The sequence below is a fragment of the Ornithorhynchus anatinus genome, chromosome 1 (genome assembly GCF_004115215.2).
Source record: "Ornithorhynchus anatinus isolate Pmale09 chromosome 1, mOrnAna1.pri.v4, whole genome shotgun sequence".
Classification (NCBI taxonomy): domain Eukaryota; kingdom Metazoa; phylum Chordata; class Mammalia; order Monotremata; family Ornithorhynchidae; genus Ornithorhynchus; species Ornithorhynchus anatinus.
The window spans coordinates 18,196,908-18,217,950 of NC_041728.1; the positions used below are offsets into that span (position 1 = coordinate 18,196,908).

At 42.0% G+C, this 21,043-nt stretch overlaps 1 non-coding gene across 1 annotated transcript; it reads right to left on the bottom strand.

Annotated features, from left to right (window-relative positions):
- Positions 1 to 235: 235 nt before the first annotated feature.
- On the bottom strand, positions 236 to 373 carry LOC114816030. The gene has a single exon (XR_003763808.1). It is a non-coding gene; the product is annotated as a small nucleolar RNA SNORA7 (small nucleolar RNA).
- Between the last annotated feature and the right edge of the window lie 20,670 nt (positions 374 to 21,043).

A 21,043-nucleotide genomic window follows, 5' to 3' on the forward strand; every position in this document is an offset into this window, starting at 1 on the left:
GGAGTCAGAAGGTCTGGACTGGTCGAGTCGTCTCTGAACCGTAGCGACACCATGGACACATCTCTCCCAGAACGCCCCACCTCCTCCATCTGCAATAGTTCTGGAAGTGCATCCATAGAGTTGTATTGGTAAAAATACAGAAGTGGTTTACCATTACCTCCTTCCATGCAGTAAACTCAAGTCTCTGCCCTTGACTCTTTCCTATGCCGCTGCTACCCAGCGCAGGTGAATTTTGATTTGTAGCAGATTGCCTTCCACTCGCTAGCCACTGCCCAAACTAGGAATGGAATGGATAGGCCGCTGCTTGACTCTCCCTCCTGCAGTCAAAACAGGTAGAGTAATGGAAACTCTTCAGGTGTGACCCTGAGAGGGAGAGTCAGAAGGACCTGGGTTCTAATCCCAGCTCCACCACTATCTCCTGTGTGACCTTGGGCAAATCATTTCACTTCTCTGGGCCTCAGTTTCACATCGTAAAATGGGGATTAAAACTGTGAGTCCTATGTGGGACAGGGACTGTGCCCAACCTGCTTATCTTGTAACTACCTTATTTCTTAGAACAGTGCCTGGCACATAGGAAGTGCTTAACAAACCTCACTATTATCATTATTATTATCATTATTATCTCCCCTTTTCTAGACTATTCTTGGGACCCAGTGGCAATAAGGAAAAAATTACCCCTTATGGGCTTCCAGATTAGTAATAATAATGTTGGTATTTGTTAAGCGCTTACTATGTGCAGAGCACTGTTCTAAGCGCTGGGGTAGATACAGGGTAATCAGGTTGTCCCACATGACGCTCACAGTCTTAATCCCCATTTTACAGATGAGGTAACTGAGGCACAGAGAAGTTAAGTGACTTGCCCACAGTCACACAGCTGACAAGTGGCAGATCTGGGATTCAAACCCATGACCTCTGACTGCCAAGCCCATGCTCTTTCCACTAAGCCACGCTGCTTCATCATCAGTCACTCTATTGATGTCTCTCGGGCCCAATATTTCCCCTTCTGAAACAAGGGGCTGTGCTGGTACCTGAGGTAGAAATAGGGGCAAATGATCCTATGCCTAATTTGTCCTTACATGTTTTGTGCAGAAGCTCACTCTCTGCACCCAGAGGGTAAGTTCAACTTGAACCACAGAGAAGACTCCAGTGGGTGCTTGGCTATCAACCTGTCTTCATATTTGAAGATGAGAGATTGGTGCACGTGCATCCACTGAACAGTCTCTGGTTGAAGTTGAGCCTATTTTCTGTGTCAAATATGACGGCAGGTTGATACCCAAGTGTCCACTGGAGCCTTCTCCGTTGTTGAAGTTGAATATTCTTTCTCTACCTTATTTGAAAATGATATACGTCTGGTTTTGGTTAAAGACCTTTGGATGGTCATGCCCCACTATGGGCAGATTTACATAGTTCTTTGCCCTGCTGATTGTCCTCTTTCTAATAGTGCCTTTGAGATCCTGATTTTTCTGAAAATTCCATTGAAAAGGAGCACCCCCTCTCCTGATTGCTTCAGGCTAGACCTGTCTGTCAGATGCAGGTGAATCCCAACAGTTCATTGTTCCACTGCAATTTTTTGAATCTCTGCTTCACTAGTTCTTTCTCCTCCCAACTCAGGAATATCCCACTCGAGTTCACAGTACAGTCGTTACTTGAGTGTCTGTAATCATCCATTCCTCCTCCATGTACTGCCCAGCCAAGTTCTGTTGCCTTCAGAATCTCATTGTTTATGTTACATCTTTCCATATGATGTTATATATAGCTGGTAAATCAATCGGTGGAATTTATTGAGTGCTTACCATGTGAAGAGTACTGTACTGTGACGAACGTATAGAGGCTAGGTGTACCCTTTGTGATTGGTCCCAGCTTGCAGTTGTGTAGGAGATTATGAATCATCAATATGGTGCAAAATTTGATGTCCCATTATGGCCAAATCGATCATTTATTAGATGCTTACTGTGTGCAGAGCACTGTACCAAGTGCTTGGGGGAATATAAAATAAATTCTGTGGGCTGCTAATAAAGCCCCATGGAGGGGCAGGTGGGTACAGAGAAAGGATGTGGGAGAGGAAAAATCCTAAAGACAATTTGTAGGTCCGATGGGGGCACTGCCATCAGATTTAGAGGGCAGATTCAGCCTAGGTGTCTCTAAAAACAGGAACCTCATCAACCATTTGCAAAAGCCTTGCTAGCATTAACTTGGTGCTTCAAAGTATAAATGAAAAATCGGCTCAGAAAATTACATTTTTGGTAAAATATTCCTTGCTCTATTCTGAATTGGCTGTTCATTATGCAACCTAGTAGAAGGAACAATTGGTTGTTAGCTAGCTATTAGTTATTTAATGAATGTTAATGTGAATTCAGTCACTTTATAAAATCCATTCTTCAGTTCTTTTATATTAAATGAAAAATGGCATCGTATAAATTACTTTCAAACTTTATGCCATTTCTAATTTATTGTTACAAAAAAGAATATTGGTTTCACTGGGCATGTCATGAAATAAACTAGAAAGATGTCACTAACCTTTTAAAGACAGCTTCATGGAAAGAAATTAGGACAGCAGGGGGTAATTTTCTTGAATAAGAACTGTGCTAACTTGATTTAAGGCTTAAAGGATGCAAGGGCAATTTCAGTGCAGTTAAAACATTTAGTACAAGTCTATTTGCTGCTTTATATTTTAACAATATTTCATACTTCATTTGCCATAAAAGTTCCTGAAACTTTGCTCAGCATTTGAAGAACTTCTAGCCCTCCTTTAGCAAGATAACCACTTTGGTTATTTTTTACCGGTTGGCTTTTTATGTGAGAAGAAAAGTTATTAAGCCTTATTTTCGATACCAGAAGCATGACATTTAAATTGTATTTTCTCTAGATTTCTCAACTTCCTTATCTGATATATTCCACATCACTATAAGGATCAGATTGGGTTTGTTCACTTATGGGAAAATGTTTTAGCTAGATAGATAAACTATCTTTGGTAGTTTGTTTATTTTCAAGACTTTTTTTTTTAATGCCACTGGCTGTTTCTACTATTACATAAACATAGTATTTCACTATATAGAAGACTATTTCACTTGTCAGGAATATATAATCAATCAATGGCATTTATTGAGCACTTACTATGTGATGAGCACTGTACTGAGTCATTAGGAGAGTTGGTAGTCACGTTCCCTGCCCTCAACAGGCTTACGTCAATTAGACTGTGAGCCCGTCATTGGGCAGGGATTGTCTCTATCTGTTGCCGCATTGTACATTCCAAGTCCTTAATACAGTGGTTTACACATAGTAAGCGCTCAATAAATAGTACTGAATGATGAATTACGTTCTAGAGGGGGAGACACAGTATAAATAAGTTAATGGATGCATGCATAGGTGTTGTGAGGCTGAGGGTGGGGTGAATAGCAAATGCCCCAAGACTAATGACACGGAAGGGAATCAGGGAAAAGAGGGCTTAATCTGGGAAGGCCTCTTGGAGGATATGTGACCTTAATAATACTGAGTATTATCATATATTATTATATTATTATTAATATTATTTAGGTCTAAACTCTATGGAGGGGGAGAGAGTTCCAAGCCAGAGAGAGGATGTGGAAAAAGGGTTGGCAGTGAGATAAATGTGATCAGGACACAGTGAACAAGCTGGTGCTAGAGGAAAAAAGTGTGTGGGGAGGATTGTAATAGATCGGTAAAATAATCCTGGTGTTTCCACATATCTGCTTTGCGACTTTGGGCAAATCACAGCTTCTCTGAGCTTCAGTTACCTCATCTGTAAAATGGGGTTTAAGAGTGTGACCCCAAGAGGGCTAGGGACTGTGTCCAACCTGATTCACTTGTATCTACCCTGTGCTTAGAACAGTGATTGGCACCTATTAGACTGTAAACCCGTCATAGGGCAGGGACTGTATCTGTTATCAATTTGTACATTCCAAGCGCTTAGTACAGTGCTCTGCACATAGTAAGTGCTCAATAAATACTACTGAATGAATGAATGCTTAACAAGTACCATTATTATTATTATTCAGGTAGAGGGCAAGATGATTGAGTATTTTCAAGCAGATGATAAGGACAAAAGGTATATTTACACCAGTGAGCCCTTATATAACCTCCAAGTCTCTCCTGTTCATTCCTTTTTGATCATTATTTTTTTAATGGTATTTATTTAGCTACTATTCATTCAAGCATTCGATTGTATTTGAGTGCTTACTGTGTGTAGAGCATTGTATTAAGTGGTTGGGCAATAAAGAGAGACAATCCCTGCCCACAAGGAGCTCACAGTGTGCCACACACTGTACTAAGTGCAGGGATAGATAAAAGCAAGTCAGGTTGGACACAGTCCATGTCCCGCATGGGTCCCACAGTCTTAATCCCAATTTTACAGATGAGGTGGCACAGAGAGGTTAAGTGACTTGGCCACGGTCACCCAGCAGACAGGTGGTGGAGCTGGGATTAGGACCCCGGTCCTTCTGACTCCCAGGTTTGTGCTGTATCTTCTAGTCCACACTGTTTCTCATGTACTAATGAGGGAAACATACATTTGGGGTAACTGAAACTGTCTCTTTGGTCAAATGGCTAGAATTTAATACGTCTAATCAGGTAGCAGTCGGTCAGTGGACCAACTTTAGCTGCATTAATAACCTCCAAAACTCTATCTTCTAACACCTTTCCAGTGGGGATATGTGAAACTAGCCTTACTATCCCATCCCATGGTACTCCACCCTTTTTTCCACACTACCAACTTCCACCCCAGGATTCGTTCCAACCCCTCCTCAGTCTGGACCCCTGACTTTGTAGCCCATGTTTAATGTTGTGATTCAGGTAGTGACTGGACTCAACTGCAGAGAATTTGGAAACCACAATTAAAGATCCCAAATGGTTAATTAGTTGGTACTCTTAAACAAGACACTGGAACGTGAAAGAAAGACTTCTGATGAAACTGATTGCCTACACTCTTCCAAACAAGAACTGAGCATAAAGTATAATCGTTCTTTTAAAATTAAGGGTAATATGTTCATAGGCAGAATTACAATCTAATGGGAAGTGCAAAATTTGCCATCTGAATTTTATATTGCAGCTTGTTTGCCTTTGCTTAAAGAGCAGCTAAAGCCTTACCGATGTAAATCAGATTGTATGCTTGGGATAATTATGCTTAAGTGCTCTTAATTTGATTTAAGTGGATGCATTGAATTATTTTTAACAGAACATCAATTTGATTTAATGTTACAGTCCGAGAGACTGGGATTTGAGGATTATCTTCGTAAGGATCATAGGTTCGTTCCTTTAGATTGGTGTGTTGATTTTCATGAATTTTGGGAAGTGGTTTCCTAATAATGATGTTTTGGTTGGATGAAATGTAGTAGTTATTGAACTACTCAGTACAGTGGACTGTAGTTAGAAGGCACTTGAAGTGATCAGGATAAATAAGGGACAAGATGTCTGCCTGCAAAAAGTTTACACTCTTAAGGGGGTGGGGGGAGATAAACATAAAATGATTTAATCAATTAATCATATTTATTGAGCACTTACTGTCTGCAGAACACTGTATTAAATGCTTGGGAGAATACTACATAGCAGAGGTGGTAGACACATTCCCTGCCCACAAAGGGCTTAGAATCTAGCACTTACAACTAAATTCTTCAAAAAATGATTATTTTTTCCAGCAGAATCAATGCCCCAAATGAATGGACATATATATAATTAAGGAATCAGATGGCCAAATAGGTCTTTAAATTCCTTGGGCTGTAAATAAAATCCTGCCTTCCATCATTTCACTCCCATACAGCATTGTCAGGGAATGGGCAATGGCTGAATCGACACAGCGGGCTTGAGTTGCCGACATTATACCGAGGATGTTGATTTGCAAAAGTTCAAGCAGACACCAGTACCTGCAGCTCCAATGGGATGAAAATGAAGACTAGATCTGAATTCCTCATATTTTCCTTAGAGTTTAGCAGTGCTCAGCTCATAATAAGCACATAACCTCTAGACTGTAAATTCACTCTGGTCAGGGAACATATCTAACAACTCTCTTACACTGTTCTCTCCCAAGTGCTTAGTACAATGCTCTGCAACACAGTAGGTACTCAATAAAAACGATCGATTGATTAACCAGTACCATAGTCAATCACAGAACTGATGTTTCTTACACGGGGACACTGGTGATATGGTCCATGTACAACCCCAAGTCATTCACCAGTAACGGTTATTAAGGGCTTATGATATGCAAAACACTGCTTTGGTCTTTGAGAATTAACAAAATTAGCAATTGAAGGCAGTCCTTGCTCAAAATCACTGTAGACTGTAAGCTCCTCTTGGGCAGAGATTATTTCTACCAGCTGTATTCGATTGTACTTTTTACAGTGCTGTGTATATAAGTGGTCTATAAATACAATTGATTGGTTGAAGAGTTTCTATTCTAAGGGGTGGCAGAAATAATTTACAATCAGACACCAGAAATAGCATATCGGGACAGGATTTTTATGCCTCTGCCCTGCTTCCTCCTCAGGCTCAACCCAGGAAACAGAAAAATCTCCATCATTCTAAAGTTTAGAAAGGCCGAATTCCTGCACAGGGGCATTGATAGGGTACACCGGGCCACTAGCTCGAGGTGAAAGCTAGCCGGCCTAATGCACAGAACTCTTCCAATCCATCAGGACTTCTTGAATCAGGAACAGCAGTGGCTACTGTGCACTCGGCATCTATAGACTACTAAAATGGAGGGATTGTGTCCCAACACGGGCCTTTCTAAAAACCAGTCCTCCAAGGAGGCCACATGGGTCTGGCCTGATGATTTATCTTGATGATGCTGTCCTGTTTTTGTTTTGTTCTGTTTCGCTTTGCTGTCTGTCTCCCCAGTTTAGACCATGAGCCTGTCACTGGGCAGGGATTGTCTCAATCTGTTGCCGAATTGTACATTCCAAATGCTTAGTACAGTGCTCTGCACATAGTAAGTGCTCAATAAATACTATTGAATGAATGAATGACTCTTATACCTACCCCAACACGGAGCACATGGAAGCATTTAATACTACTGCTATTATCCTTACGCACGTGGGTGGCAAAAGGATTGGAAAGAACGGAGAGAGTTGTGCATTAGCTGAGGCAGCTGAGGTTCATGGAGATCACAGCCCCACCAGAGAATGCCTGGAAGTGGGTGGGTGGGTGGAGGGAGGGCAAGCCACCCTCCTTGGAAGGTCTAAGGTCGCCTCGGCTCTCCTTACATTCCCTCGTGGCAACTCACTTCACTCCACGTCTGCGGAGCAATCCGCCTCAATGCTGGCGGCAGGAGCTTTCTGTTGCTGGTAACGAGCGAGTCCCAGCGAGAAAAATAAAAGCCGCAGCGTCGCAGCTTTTCAGACGCCCTGAATTGAGGAAATTCAGCCACGGAGCTGTCGTTCAGTAAATCCAGCTGGGCCTCAGTAAAACAAGAATTTATGAATGGCAAGAAAAGGGGGATTTGAAAAGCCACCCATTAACAGAAGGTGGAAAGTAAAACACAGCGGAAGTCTTTAGTCCTTGTTTTTATGGCATCGAAACTATTTTAATGCCAATTTAAGTTTGCTTAATTTAATCCCCCTGTTCATTTAAAGGGATATAAAAAGCAATAACTTTATTGTTTCACTTTATTCTAACCCCTGTGAGCCTCTATTTCAATTTACAGCATGACGGTTTAAGCCATGTAAAATCTAGGTACCTAGCCAATGCTCCTCTTTCCCCCACCAATCACTGTGTCACCTCTGAAATAGCAGCACTTCATCTTGTCTTCTTTGTTCTCGTATTCTCCTCTCTTCATATGGATAATGAATACAAAGTCAGGTTCTTTTCGAGGGTTATGATACAGTATTTTTTTCCCCCAAAATCCACCCAAGAAACTTCTCCAGACTTTATTTATGGATTCTCTCCAGTGCTCTTAAATGCCACAGCTCTTGTTGAAGTTGACGGTTGTATTTGTTTTTGCTTTATTGTTTCATTTCCAAAAGGATTACTTCTTTAAATACACTGCATGGAATTATTTAGCAATCGTTTCATGAGTCTCATTTCATCCCTTATAAAGGCCTAGCCTTGGGGAATAGACTAGAAGTGATTTTTCTCTGCCAAGGCAGAGATGGAAGGAAATTCTCAGGTCAACCTAAGGGATCTGAGGCTAGGCATAAGTGGGATTGGATTTAACCACAGTGTCAGAGATGGTTGAACTTCACATTTCTCCTTAATTCTGGACATGGTGCTTCTAAATAACTCACTTTGTATTGTTATGGCATGGCTCTTTTTCTTCCCCAAATATTCTCTGTAGTTGTTTAGCAAAGGATTGGCCTGATTGGATTCGCTCCCCTTCACTGTCTTCAACTTCAATGGCCACCAACCCTTTTGAACTTTTTGCTCATTGGTTCCCTCTAACCCAAAACGATGTACATTTTTCATTTTCAACCCTGGGTTTGCTACTTCACTACAGTGAAACTTTCCATCCTCTGAAATAGTGATCATAGTTCGGGTTCTGTGGCTTTAAACATGGAGGGGAGGAGAGCTATGGAGGGAAGAAAAATTTGCACAATTATTTTGCAATTTCAATCCATCAGTTGCTCCTCCCCACCCTGATACTTCAAGCTTAGGCAGAAAACATGTATTTATTTATTTTTTTTCCATTCTGTTCTACCTGACTCAGTTCTTTAGAATGTTTTTGTTATCCAGACACTCTCCATGTTTCCTAATTTCTTAATTAAAAAAAAAAATGAAGGTCCCCAGAAGTCATGGAGAGTTAGTAAACTTTCCTGATTGTCTAAACCATGCATTAAAAGGGTCAAACTGTACACTTAGGCTTGTCCGGAAAGTACCTTAAGATTTTAAATTAAAAGTGTTGTGAGCAAGTTTCCAAGTGAAGAAATAGAATATTTTTTTTCTCGGCTATAATGAAGAACTGAGTCAGAGGGAGAACAATCTCAAGCTTTTTTACCTTATGAAATCATTTTTGTCTTAAGTTCAGGGAATGATTAATTGTTTTAACTCAATCAATGGTATTTATTGAGCATTTACTGTAGGCCAAGCACTGCATTAAACGCTTGGGAGGGCAGAGTTCAACAGAGTTGGTAGACACATTCCCTCCCCACAGTGAGTTACAATTTAGAGGGGGAGACAGCCATTAATATAAATAAATTATGGATATGTATATAAGATTTGTGGGACTGATGGTGGGTTGAATACCAATTGATCAAAGGACACAAATCCAAGCACATAAATGACACAGAAGGGGAAGGAAGCCAGGAAAAAGAGAGCTTAATTGGGGAAGTCCTCTTGGAGGAGACTTGACCCCAGTAAGGTTTTGAAGGTGGGTAGAGTGATGGCTTGGCATATATGGAGGGGAAGGAAGTTCCTGGCCAGAGTGGGGTCAAGGAAAAGGGGTTGGTGATGAGACAGATGAGAGAGAAGCACAGTGATCAAGTCAGTGTCAGAAGAGTGAAGTACATGGGCTAGGCTGCAGTAGGGGATAAGTAAAGCAAAGCCAGGAGTCAGGAGAAGGGAGGATCCTCAATAATAATAATAATGATGTTGGTATTTGTTAAGTGCTTATTATGTGCTGGGCGCTGCTGTAAGCACTGGGGCAGATACTGTTCCACTTGAGACTCACAGTCTTAGTCCCCGTTTTACAGATGAGGGAAGTGAGGCACAGAGAAGTGAAGTGACTTTCCCACAGTCACACAGCCAAATGGCAGAGCTGGGATTCGAACCCATGACCTCTGACTCCCAAGCCCGGGCTCTTTCCACTGAGCCACACTGCAAAACATTTGAGCTCTTCAAAGCGAACGACAAGGAGCCTCTGTTGGATGGAGAGGTGGATGGCAACCCCCGGAAGTTCCCGAGGAGTGGGGAGATGTGGATTTAATGGTCTTCTAGAAAAATGATCTGGGCAGCAGTGTGAAGTATGGGGCGGAGTGGGGAGAGACAGGAGGCGAGGGAGGTCAGTGAGGAAGCTGATAGGGTAATCAATGTGGGAAGGGACGGGTGCAGTCGCAGTCCAGATGGTGAAGAAAGAGAGGCCTCCAGTGATGTTTTGGATTTGGTGACAGATTGAATATGTGAGTTGGATAAGTGCTCGATAAATATTACCGACTGGGTGTGTGAGAGAGATGAGTTGAAAATAATGCCAGTTCGGAACCCTTCTACCAATAGTTGTTGTCTTTTTCATTCAGGTGAATGTATTGAGCGCATACTGCGTGCAAAGCACTGCACTAAGGGCTTGGGAGAATGCGCTATTACCAGAAAAGACAGATGCATTCCCTGCCCACATTGACCTCACACTCTAGAGGAGCTCATATTTCCAAGGGTTCAATGGATGGACTGGATATTTTTTCTAAATCAGAGTCTGGAAGATTCGTATTAGACTGTAAGCTCCTTGAAGGTAAGACCGCATCTCTTGTTCTTATTCCCAAACACTTATGACTATGCTCCACACACAGCATGTGCTGAATCAGTGTGTCAATGATGACAATTTTAAGTGTAAATACTTCCTCACAAAAATCCTTTTTCTATGGAAGAAAATGTTCTTAATAAAATTACTTGCCATTCAAAGTTTTTGGTAATAGCTTACATTTCTTTTCTGTACAAGCACGTAACCGCTTATTAGGGTATCTCCCAGTTTTTTATAACATGTTTTTAATTTATTAAGAAGTGTAGCTGCAAATATTAAATCTTGTTACCCGTACCAAGAGATGAATAGATGACGCTATTATCTGAGTCACCGAGAAATTCTATTTAATTCAGTCTCAAGAAATTGTATTCATCGGCTCATAGTTTCTATTATGGAGCCAAATCGGTGTCAAAGTACAGATTTCTTTACAATTATCTATTCCTAAAGTACCTAAAACATTGAGATTAAAAATAACTTTTTAGTAGATGCTAATTTTGCTGTAATTGGGTTGACATATATGGCATTGCCATGGAAAATCCTGGATCCTGAATACCCTCAAACCAATTTTGTAATTAGCTTCTTAACAAAAGTGTGTTGGGTTATTCATTGTATTTAAAATGGGATTAAAAGACCATGAAGAAATAAGCAGAAGAAACCTTGCAATCAGACCCTCCTTAGGAAAGGATTATCATTCTTAGGGATAGTGGAATACATCAGTCATTCTCTGACATCTTCATCGATTCTCTAACAATCTTTCTGAATCTGATGAATATTAACAAAATAGCCAAAAGTACTGTGGGAAGAACAGCATCTTCTTTCTGCTAGATGTTTGCCTTATTTTAACGGAAACTAGAGATGATCTGATTGGAAGTTTCTGCGTGCGTGACTGCGTGCAGCTTTAAAATGGAGAAGACTTGGTCAGCGTATTTTACTTTGCATCTGTAAATGAGTTCTCGCTGTTCACAGTGTTTGTCCAATGCTTAGACCAGGAATGGAAATACCTTTGTTCATTACCCAAAACTGTCCATCAGTAAGATTTCTGAATCGTTTATCTCGGATTTTATGTTAGAGGTAAATGGCAAAGTTATATCCCCAGAAAATGCAAAGCCCAAGCCTTATCACTGATTCAAGAAGAGAAGCAGCGTGGCTCAGTGGACAGAGCCCGGGCCTGGGAGTCAGAGGTCATGGGTTCGAATCCCTGCTCCGCCGCTTCTCAGCTGTGTGGCTCTCGGCAAGTCACTTCACTGGGCCTCCGTTGCCTCATCTATAAAATGGGCATTAAGGCTGTGAGCCCTACGTGGGGCAATTTGATCACTTTGTATCCCCTCCAGTGCTTAGAACCGTGCTTTGCAAATAGTTAGCACTTAACAAATACCACCATTATTATTATTATTTAATGAAGTTCCATTTTAACCCTTCCAACCCTGGTAGAAGGCAGCGGGGCTTAGATTCACAGAGTGAAGGAACTGTTGGTGGATTGTCACAATACTAACATGCTCTAGCAACTTGGCAATTACGATGCTTAAAAATGGTTAACTGAGACCTTCTACCCTCGAGCGTAAAGCTGCGGAGAGACTCCAAATATAGCTAACCTTCCATGGCTGGGAGGGAGAATTGGCCAGGGGGATAATTGAAAATTGATATCTGGATTTTAAAATAATAATGTTGCTATTTAAGCGCTTACTATGTGCAGAGCACTGTTCTAAGCGCTGGGGTTGATACAGGGTAATCAGGTTGTCCCACGTGAGGCTCACCGTCTTAATCCCCATTTTCCAGATGAGGTAGGCCCAGAGAAGTGAAGTGGCTTGCCCACAGTCACACAGCTGCCAAGTGGCAGACCCGGGATTCGAACCCATGACCTCTGACTCCCAAGCCCGGGCTCTTTCCTCTGAGCCACACTGCTTCTCTATGGCAACACTGCATTTGCTATTAGTTGGAAACATCATCTTGGGAAAAGAGTTGGCAGGGGAAAGGGTGGTGCAATATGTTGGGATTGAGAATCAGCATGGTCTCTGGAAAAGAGCATGGGTCTGGGAGTCGGAGGACCTGGGTTCTAATCCCAGCTCTGTCTCTTGTCTGCTTTGTGACCTTGGATAAGTCACTTACCTTTTCTGTGCCTCAGCTGCTATAACTATAGCTGCTCAACTGCTCAACTGCCTCAGCTGCTCAACTATAAAATGGGGATTAAGATTGGGAGCCCCATGTGGGCCATGGCCCATATCCAACCTGATTATCTCACATCTCCCCTACCACTCGATACAGTACCTGGCACGTATTAAGCGCTTAAAGAATACCATAAAGTTATCTTTTTCAGTCAAACCCTAGTCGGTGTTTCCAGATTAACTGAAGTTTAAGAACCAGTCGGAAGGAAATAGAGTCCAGGTCGATTGACTTCTCAGTGGGTGGAATTTATTCAGTGCTTACTATGTGCTGAGCACTGTATTGAGCCCTTGGGAGCATACAATATAATAGAGTTGCTCGACTCTTTCCCTGCCCACGAGGGGCTTACAGTGTATTGGACGATGAAATTCTTTCTAACAAATTCTAGAACATCATCATTCGCTACCATTAAGTCAACGCTACCACATTACAGCATCCAAATTTGGGGCATGTGAGAAGTTTGAGTAGCAGGAGAATGCTCAAGCACCCGGTGTTGAGAACTCAGTGAGGTACGCAGAAGAGCAGGACAGATGCTTCCAAGACATTATTTTCTGTGGTCTGAAGCAGTGGGGTTCGGCAGGAGACAACTGGAATCTGATTCGTTCAATAGGATTTATTGGGCGCTTACTATGTGCAGATCACTGTACTAAGCGCTTGGACTGAGCTTCCTCTTTTCCCTCTGCTCCCCCTTCACCTCTCCTCAGCTAAGGTCCCGTTCCCTCTGCTTCTCCCCCTTCCCTTCCCCTCCCCTCAGAACTGTGCTTATTTGTATATTTTTTTTATGACCCTATTTATTTTGTTAATGAGGTGTCCAACCCCTTGATTCTATTTATCGTGATGATGTTGTCTTGTTTTTGTCCGTCTGTCTCCCCCAATTAGACTGTGAGCCCGTCACTGGGCAGGGATTGTCTCTATCTGTTGCCGAATTGTACATTCCAAGTGCTTAGTACAGTCCTGTGCACATAGTAAGAGCTCAATAAATACTATTGAATGAATGTACAATTCGGCAACAAATAGAGACAATCCCTGCCCAGTGACGGGCTCACTTGCAGCTACTAGGATGGAGTTTCTCTTCTTGAGCAGAGCAGCGTGGCTTAGTGCAATGAGCCCGGGCTTGGGGGTCAGAGGTCATGGGTTCTAATCCCCACTCTGCCACTTATCAGCTGTGTGACTTTGGCCAAGTCACTTAACTTCTCTGCGCCTCAGTTACCTCATCGGTAAAATGAGGATTAAGAATGTGAGCCCCACGTGGGACAACCCGATTACCTTGTATCTCCCCCAGAGCTTAGAACAGTGCTTGGCCCCTAGTAAGTGCTTAACAAATACCATCATTATTACTAATCATTATTTGAAGCTAAAACAGCCATTATTATAGGCTGTATATCACTTGGCAAAGGACACTGTTTTCCACGCACCTGTCTTTATAATAGAGTTTTGGGCTGCACCTACATGCATGGAGAGGCTCTCATTATCAATTGTAGCTTTGAATATGAAGGATAGCTCTGGCTCTGTCTTTGGAAAAATTCACTATCCCTTTCCGTTGGTTGCGACCTGCCGATCTCAACTGAAGGTGAAAAGCATGATACAATATCCACTCGGCACTGCCTTTGGAAAACTCCTTTTAAAGAAGGTTAAGCAACTCCATTTAAAATAGTGGAGCTCCCCGCAGCTCTTTCATAAAAGACAAACGATAAATGCATGTTGTAATCGAAAGGAGAGAAGTGATGGAATAGTCAGATTAATGGATCGTGAAAGGACGCTTTCTGTAAGAGGGCTCGAAATGTTCTCTAAAATTCCTGCCTTGTTAATCAACCGTTTTAAATTTCAAAAGGGGAAATGTGTTTTGGCACAGGATCAGCTAGGAAACTACTGTTTGTTAACTTGCTGATATGTACCACTTTGTCCACCATGTTTGATGATTTTATTTAAGCTAGTAAACCGCGAGCTTTTTTTTTCTTATTATTAATCTTTCAACCTCTTTGGTGTGGGGATTGATTAATGTTTCTTATTTGGAAGGAATTCGTCTCTGTTTTTATGGAAAGAATGAGCCAAGTAGACAAGTATAAAATAGGTGATGTTGCCTTTAGCTACCCTCCACATTTGCATATCAGGTGTTGAGAACTCTGACAATAGGTTTAGTAATCATCCTATTTATTAGGTGCCCACTATTTAAGCTCTTTACTAAAGCTCTGAAAATAAATATAAGGGCAAGCTTTAGACTGGATCCGTGGCCTCTGGAAGGAAGGAGGCTGCTGAAGGACACAGAGGGAAAGATGAAGCAATTCAAATGCCACAAAACCATAAATGATGACAGTGGTAAAGAGGGTCAGGATCCTTCCCATTCAGTCCAGTGGTCACTACAGTCCCAGCCATAGCCTTCCAACACAATACTCTTGGAGAAAGGCCGATACGCTGCCAGGCATTCTCCAGCCACAGCAGGGGAAATCATGATGGACCATCCTCAGCCCACAGAACTTATATAAGCCCGTTGTGGGCAAGGATTGTCTCTCTCTATTGCTGTATTTTACTTTCCAAGTGCTTAGTACACTGCTCTCCAATGCAGTTAGCGCTCAATAAATGTGATTGAATGAATGTCCATACCCAAAATTAATTTTAATGTCTGTTTCCCCTTCTAGACTGAAAGCTTGTTTTGAGTAAGCTCACTGTGGGCAGGGAACACGTCTACTAACTCTGTTATATTGAATATTGTCATACTGCTTAGCACAGTACCATGCACATAGTGAGCATTCGATAAATACATTTGGCTGATTGACTGGGAGCTGGATAACCATTTTTCCAAGGCTGCAGACTTCAGTGTTTCAGTGGGTAGGAGGACTGGCCCAGGTGTCTGACTATAGGACAAGTTTCCTCCCAGGGAAGTTAGATCTCTATAATTTTCCATTACGGTCCAAGTTATGCTGAGTCCATTCCAGAGGCTCCCGCTGGCTGTCTGAAGTTCACTGATCTTTGGCTGCCCTCGAAGTCTCCCCTTTTGAGAGAAGAGCAGGACCCGTGTAGAGTAGACAAGAGCTTTTGGTGAAGAGCCGACATGAGATGTCATAATGAGACTAATAATGTCTGTTCCTTCTGGCTTGAATTCCCCTCATATGACTCTGCTTTGTGTCTCCTTAATGCCTCGAGCAAAAAAGCTCTGGCCGAGTAAACAAAGCAGATTTCAAGAGATGATTTACAAGATTAAACTCCCTCCTGTGTCCATGAATGATGGCTAGAGATGTGAAAATTTGTGAGGCAGGTTCCAGCCCAAAACTGGGCAACTTCTAAGGAACAAGTGGTATAGCAAACTACAGAGGCTGGTGGACCAGATTCTGGCCGCAGCTGGGTCCCCATCCAAACAACCAGAGGCCGATAATTTCTGAACAAACCAGAGCATCCGCCTCGCTTTCGTGGCACGCTGTTTGCCCGTACGTTGCCCCTGTGGCCTGCTAGAAATTGTAGCCTCAGCAGCTGAGGGGTCCGCTGCGCTGAGGTGAAATGACTGCAGTGCACATCAGTGCCCATTGAAAGTTTAGTCGGAACTGTTTCTTGGATGAGTCAATACCGTTCCTTGTTGAAGAATGCTCAGGAGACTAAAGTGTCCATTGGTCTGGTTTCCTACTGGACCTTATAATTTTTTTTTCCAGCTGGTCTTTCCCCTGTTAGGTACTGTTAATGCCTGTTTATGCCTGTTAATTTTACTTTCTCTCTGGCCTCTGAATGCTCTGCTTGGAAGTGGTGCCTGGGTTCCATGATGCTGCAGGGATCCTGGAGAAAAAGAGTTGGGCCTGGGAGAGTAAGCAGGTCCTCTTGGAGAAACGGAGACTGGAATCTCTCTGTGGGCAGGGGTTGTGTCTGCCAACTCCGTTATACTGAACTCTCCTAAGAGCTTAGTACAGTGCTCTGCACGTAATAATAGTATTTACTACTCTGGACTATTAGCTCATTGTGGTCAACAATCATATCTACCTACTCTTGTATACAGTGCTCTGCACACGGTAAGCACTCAATAAATACAATTGAATGAATGAATATTGCACTCTTCCAAGTGCTAAGTACAGTGCTCTGCATGCAGTAATAATAACAGTATTTACTCCTCTACTGTAGGCAGGGACCATGTCTACTTACTTTTATTATCGTACTCTCCCAAGCACTTAGTACAGTGTTCTACACACAGTAAGCACTCAATATGATTGCTTGATGTTTTAGGTTGTGGGGGACTCTGGTAAACATCCACACAATTGTTCATAAGATATTACCTAACAGTGTGCCCAACAATCCATGTCAATCAATGGTATTTACTGAGCACTTACTGTGTGTAGAGCACTGTATTAAGCGTGACAGGACGTGTATCTGGGTGCTCGGTATCTGCAAAACCTGCCAAGGCCACCCTTCTTGAAACAACAACAGGGGAGAGGATTGGTGTGAATTTCAAGTTGCTTCCTAGGGATTTCCATCACTCAACAGCCACTCTGGGGAAAACCCTCGAAAGGCAATTTCTAACTGACACCAAACAATGGAGAGCCAACTGTTCATCATCCTTCTCATATTAGGAGAAAACCCATTAAAATCCATCAATTGCAAGTATGTGCCAAGCATTGTACTGAGCATTTGGGAGAGTAGAATATAACAGACACATTCCCTGCCCACAACAAGATTACAGTCTAGAGGACTGTAATCAATAAAATAACAAATGCTAATATAAATAATAAAATAAATAATACTAATAATAAATCCTCCCAAACTGATTAGAAATAGAATTGACCTTGAATTCTGGAAGCTTGGTAGCCTTCTGCCCAGAGCTTCACTAACAGGCAAGGAACTAGGAGACTCTGGACTGAATCCAGAACCTCTTTCAACGGGTTAGATTAACAAACGCAGAACTGCTCTTTCAATTTAGCTGCGAGCTCCAGACTAAGTGAAAGGTTTGCAGAGTGATGGTCCTGTCCAAATTCTTGTACTGCCATAAACCCTAGACTTTTTACGGATATTTCATTCAGCTTCTGGACCAATTTCATCCCAGTACTTGTATGTTAGGCTTAACGTTAAATGGCAAAACAAGGTCACAAATAACGGGACATTGAAGTGGTCAGTCTACTACACTGGAGCTGAAATTTTCTCATTTTAGTTTCACTGAGTTGAGCAAGTGAGTTTGATGGATGACAACAAACTACCAGAACACCTCTCTTCTGTTTGGTAAAGTGGGACTCCTATGGGTAATATGAGCAGAAGAAATACTGTAAGGCCATACTGAAGTACAGTCTGAAGCAATTTAAACTAGCCGTCTAGCCCTGAATAACAACTGCAGTAAACAGATTGCTGGCAAAGCCAATCAATGGATAAATTTCAAGAACAATAAAAGAAGATGTAACTTCAAGGGCAGTTTACTAAGGTATCATAAAAAGGGAGTCACAAGCTGCTAATTTAGTGACCCAGGTTCTCATGTAGAAGATTTTGCAATTCAAACATTGGGCTTTTTGCATGCCCTTACCTCCTCTCTTGCTCCACCCCAGTTGCCCCTCTCACCCACAGAGGTTATAGGGCTGTCGTCAACCTCGTCTTGGAAGGTTCCTAAGAGTAACTTTCTGCCTTTGTTTTTCACCTCCCTTCTTTCTTCTGGCATCCGTTTTGATCACTAATGATATTCTGGTCACCTTTCCCTCTTGCCAACGACTGAATTGCCGCAGTTTCAGATGAGGTCTCTTGTTCCTCTTGGAAAAAAAAGGATGAGAGCATAGAAGCTTTTAAAATTAAATTCAGGAAAAAAGATCAAATCCCTGGATTCATCCCTTTAAAGTTATGAAATGCTGTCTTGTTACTGCTCTCTCTATAAGGGCTCTCCTCTCAGTCCTTCCTCTTAGCCAGAACCTGAACCCCATTCTAGTTTGGGCCCTGTCTCAATAGAAACATATACAATCCATTTGAAAAAGCTCTTTGAAGTCATCTGAGAGCTAGAATCCATCTTCTATTTGGAAAGCCTAATAGGAATATCTAAATGTGAGTGTTAGTCATTCCTAGGTTAGAGTACTGCAGTTCGCTCAGACTCTTTGGCAAAATCCGCTTTCCAGATTCAAATCATATAACTCCTACTGCTGGATTTCCGGCTCATATTGCTTCTTGTGGAAAAAAAATAATATCTCCCATATTAGATTTTCTTTTTTTCCTGCTGGCAACTCTTCATCATCACTATCATCAACATCATCATCATCATCAATGATATTTATTGAGTACTTACAATGTGTAGAGCACTGTACAAAGCACTTGGGAGAGTACAGTATGACAGAGTCGGCAGACATGTTCCCTGCCCACAGCAAGTTTAGAATCTAGAGGGTTCATTATGCAGTCCCCTATTCCCTCTTTCATGATATACCCCTTGCTACTCGATCAAGTTTCAGCAGGCAACCAAAGAGAGCTGTGATTTTCCCAGCAGCAGAGAAAGAGGGTGAGGAAATGGGCTACTACTCCAGCCAGGTTTAGGTCCTGGGTCCAAGACCCACCTGTTGGTCCTGAGGATTACCTCCTCCCCCGGCACCCTCAAGCCCCACCATCACCTACTAGCAGACACCACTTGGGAAAGCAGCTTGGCCTAACGGATAGAGCACGGGCCTGAGGGTCAGAAGGACCTGGGTTCTAATCCCAGATCCGCCACTTGTCTGTTGTGTGACCTCGGGCAAGCCACTTCACTTATTTGTGATTCAGTTACCTCATCTGTGAAATGGAGATTAAGATGGTGAGCCCCATGTGGGACAGGGACTGGGTCCAACCAGATTAGCATGTATCTAACCAGCATTAGGACAGTGCTTAGTAAGTGCTTAACAAACAATATTACTATTATCATTATTGTTATCATTATTATCTTGGCTGTAGGATGATTTGGCAGACCCAAGGCCCAGCAGCCTATTCAGACCAGTGTATGGATCTAGCAGATACAAACACAAACCTAATAATAATAATAATAATTCATAATAATAATGATAATTGTGGTATGTGTTAAGTGTTTACTACATGCCAGGTACTGTATTAAGCGCTGGGGTAAATAAAAGATAAGTGGATTGGACACAGTCCCTGTCACACGTGAGGCTCAAAGTCTTAATCCTCATTTTACAGATGAGGAAATTGAGGCATAGAGAAATAAAATGATTTGCCCAAAGACATAGCAGATAAGTGGTGGAGTTTAGGATTAGAACCTAGGTCTTCTGACTCCATGGCTCAAGCTCTCTCCATTATGCCACACTCTTATGTATGTAATGAAATATACTATAGACAGATTACAAAATGTTTAATAAAGTGTGATATTTTATGCTTTTCTGCATATATATTACAGGATGTGTCTCTTTTTAAACATATATTTGAATATTTAGGATAATGCTTTGTTCGATCTCATTAGTCAACTGGGTGGAGTGCCATTTAGTTTATCTCTAGCACTCTTCTCCAGCCTAGGGACCTAAATGGGTGAAATCCTGTAGGCTTCCTCCCACCCGAAAACCTCTAGAGTTGGGAATGGAGTCTCTTCTGTCCTTTTATGAATGTGGCCATTCTGCAGCGCAGGATGCAATATCTTAGAAATCTGAAATGTGTCTGCTCCCAAAACACTTAATTTACCTCCAGGGAATGGCTTTCTTACATGGCAAGAAGCTAACTCATGTTTTCACGAAAGTAGCTTTGACTTACTAAATAACACCGCTAAAGGCATAAAACACTGCTAATTTATAGCGGCTAAACAAGAATGAGATTTTCTTCTGCTAAATTAGCAGTCATAGCTCTAAGATAGATGTCAATTAGCAGTTGCATGCACTTCATTTGCATTGGCATCTATGAATTTGTCTCCTATATCCGATAATGGTTTTCTCATTAAAAGAATGAGGAAAATATGAATTATGCATGCTATTAGCAGATGCTCAGTTTTCAAGCGATTGTTTTTTTACTGTCTTTATTTGCAATTACTAATGTTATATTTGATATCTATGCTGTGCCAGTAAGTAAAATCCTGAGCAGAAGTAGCTGATGAAAAGTCAGCGGTGGCCTTTTTTCCCCTCTTTTTGCTGTTAACTTTATTTCCTTCCAAACTAAATGATAAAAACTTGGCTTATTTTGCATTTTTCTGGAAAAAAACAAAATCCAACAACAAATAGGATGGGCGATGAGGTGCAAAGCCACCCTAGAAATGGGTGGGACCCTTGGGGACCCCTTTGCTTCCAGAAAGTGGCAGAGCCTTCTCCCTGAAAGACCAGTTTGGCCCCTGGAACCAGTAGCTGAATGGGGTTTGCTCCAGAGTGGGAGGAATGCAGGCTTTAAAGAAGCAATGCGGCTTAGTGGATAGAGCAAGGGCCTGGGAGTCAAAAGGACCTGGCTTCTAATTCTGACTCCACCACATTTCTGCTATGTGACCTTGGGCAAGTCATTTCACTTTTCTGTGCCTCAGTTTCCTCATCTGTAAAATGGGGATTAAGAGTGTGAACACCATGTGGGACAGGGAATGTGACCAACCTTATTACCTTG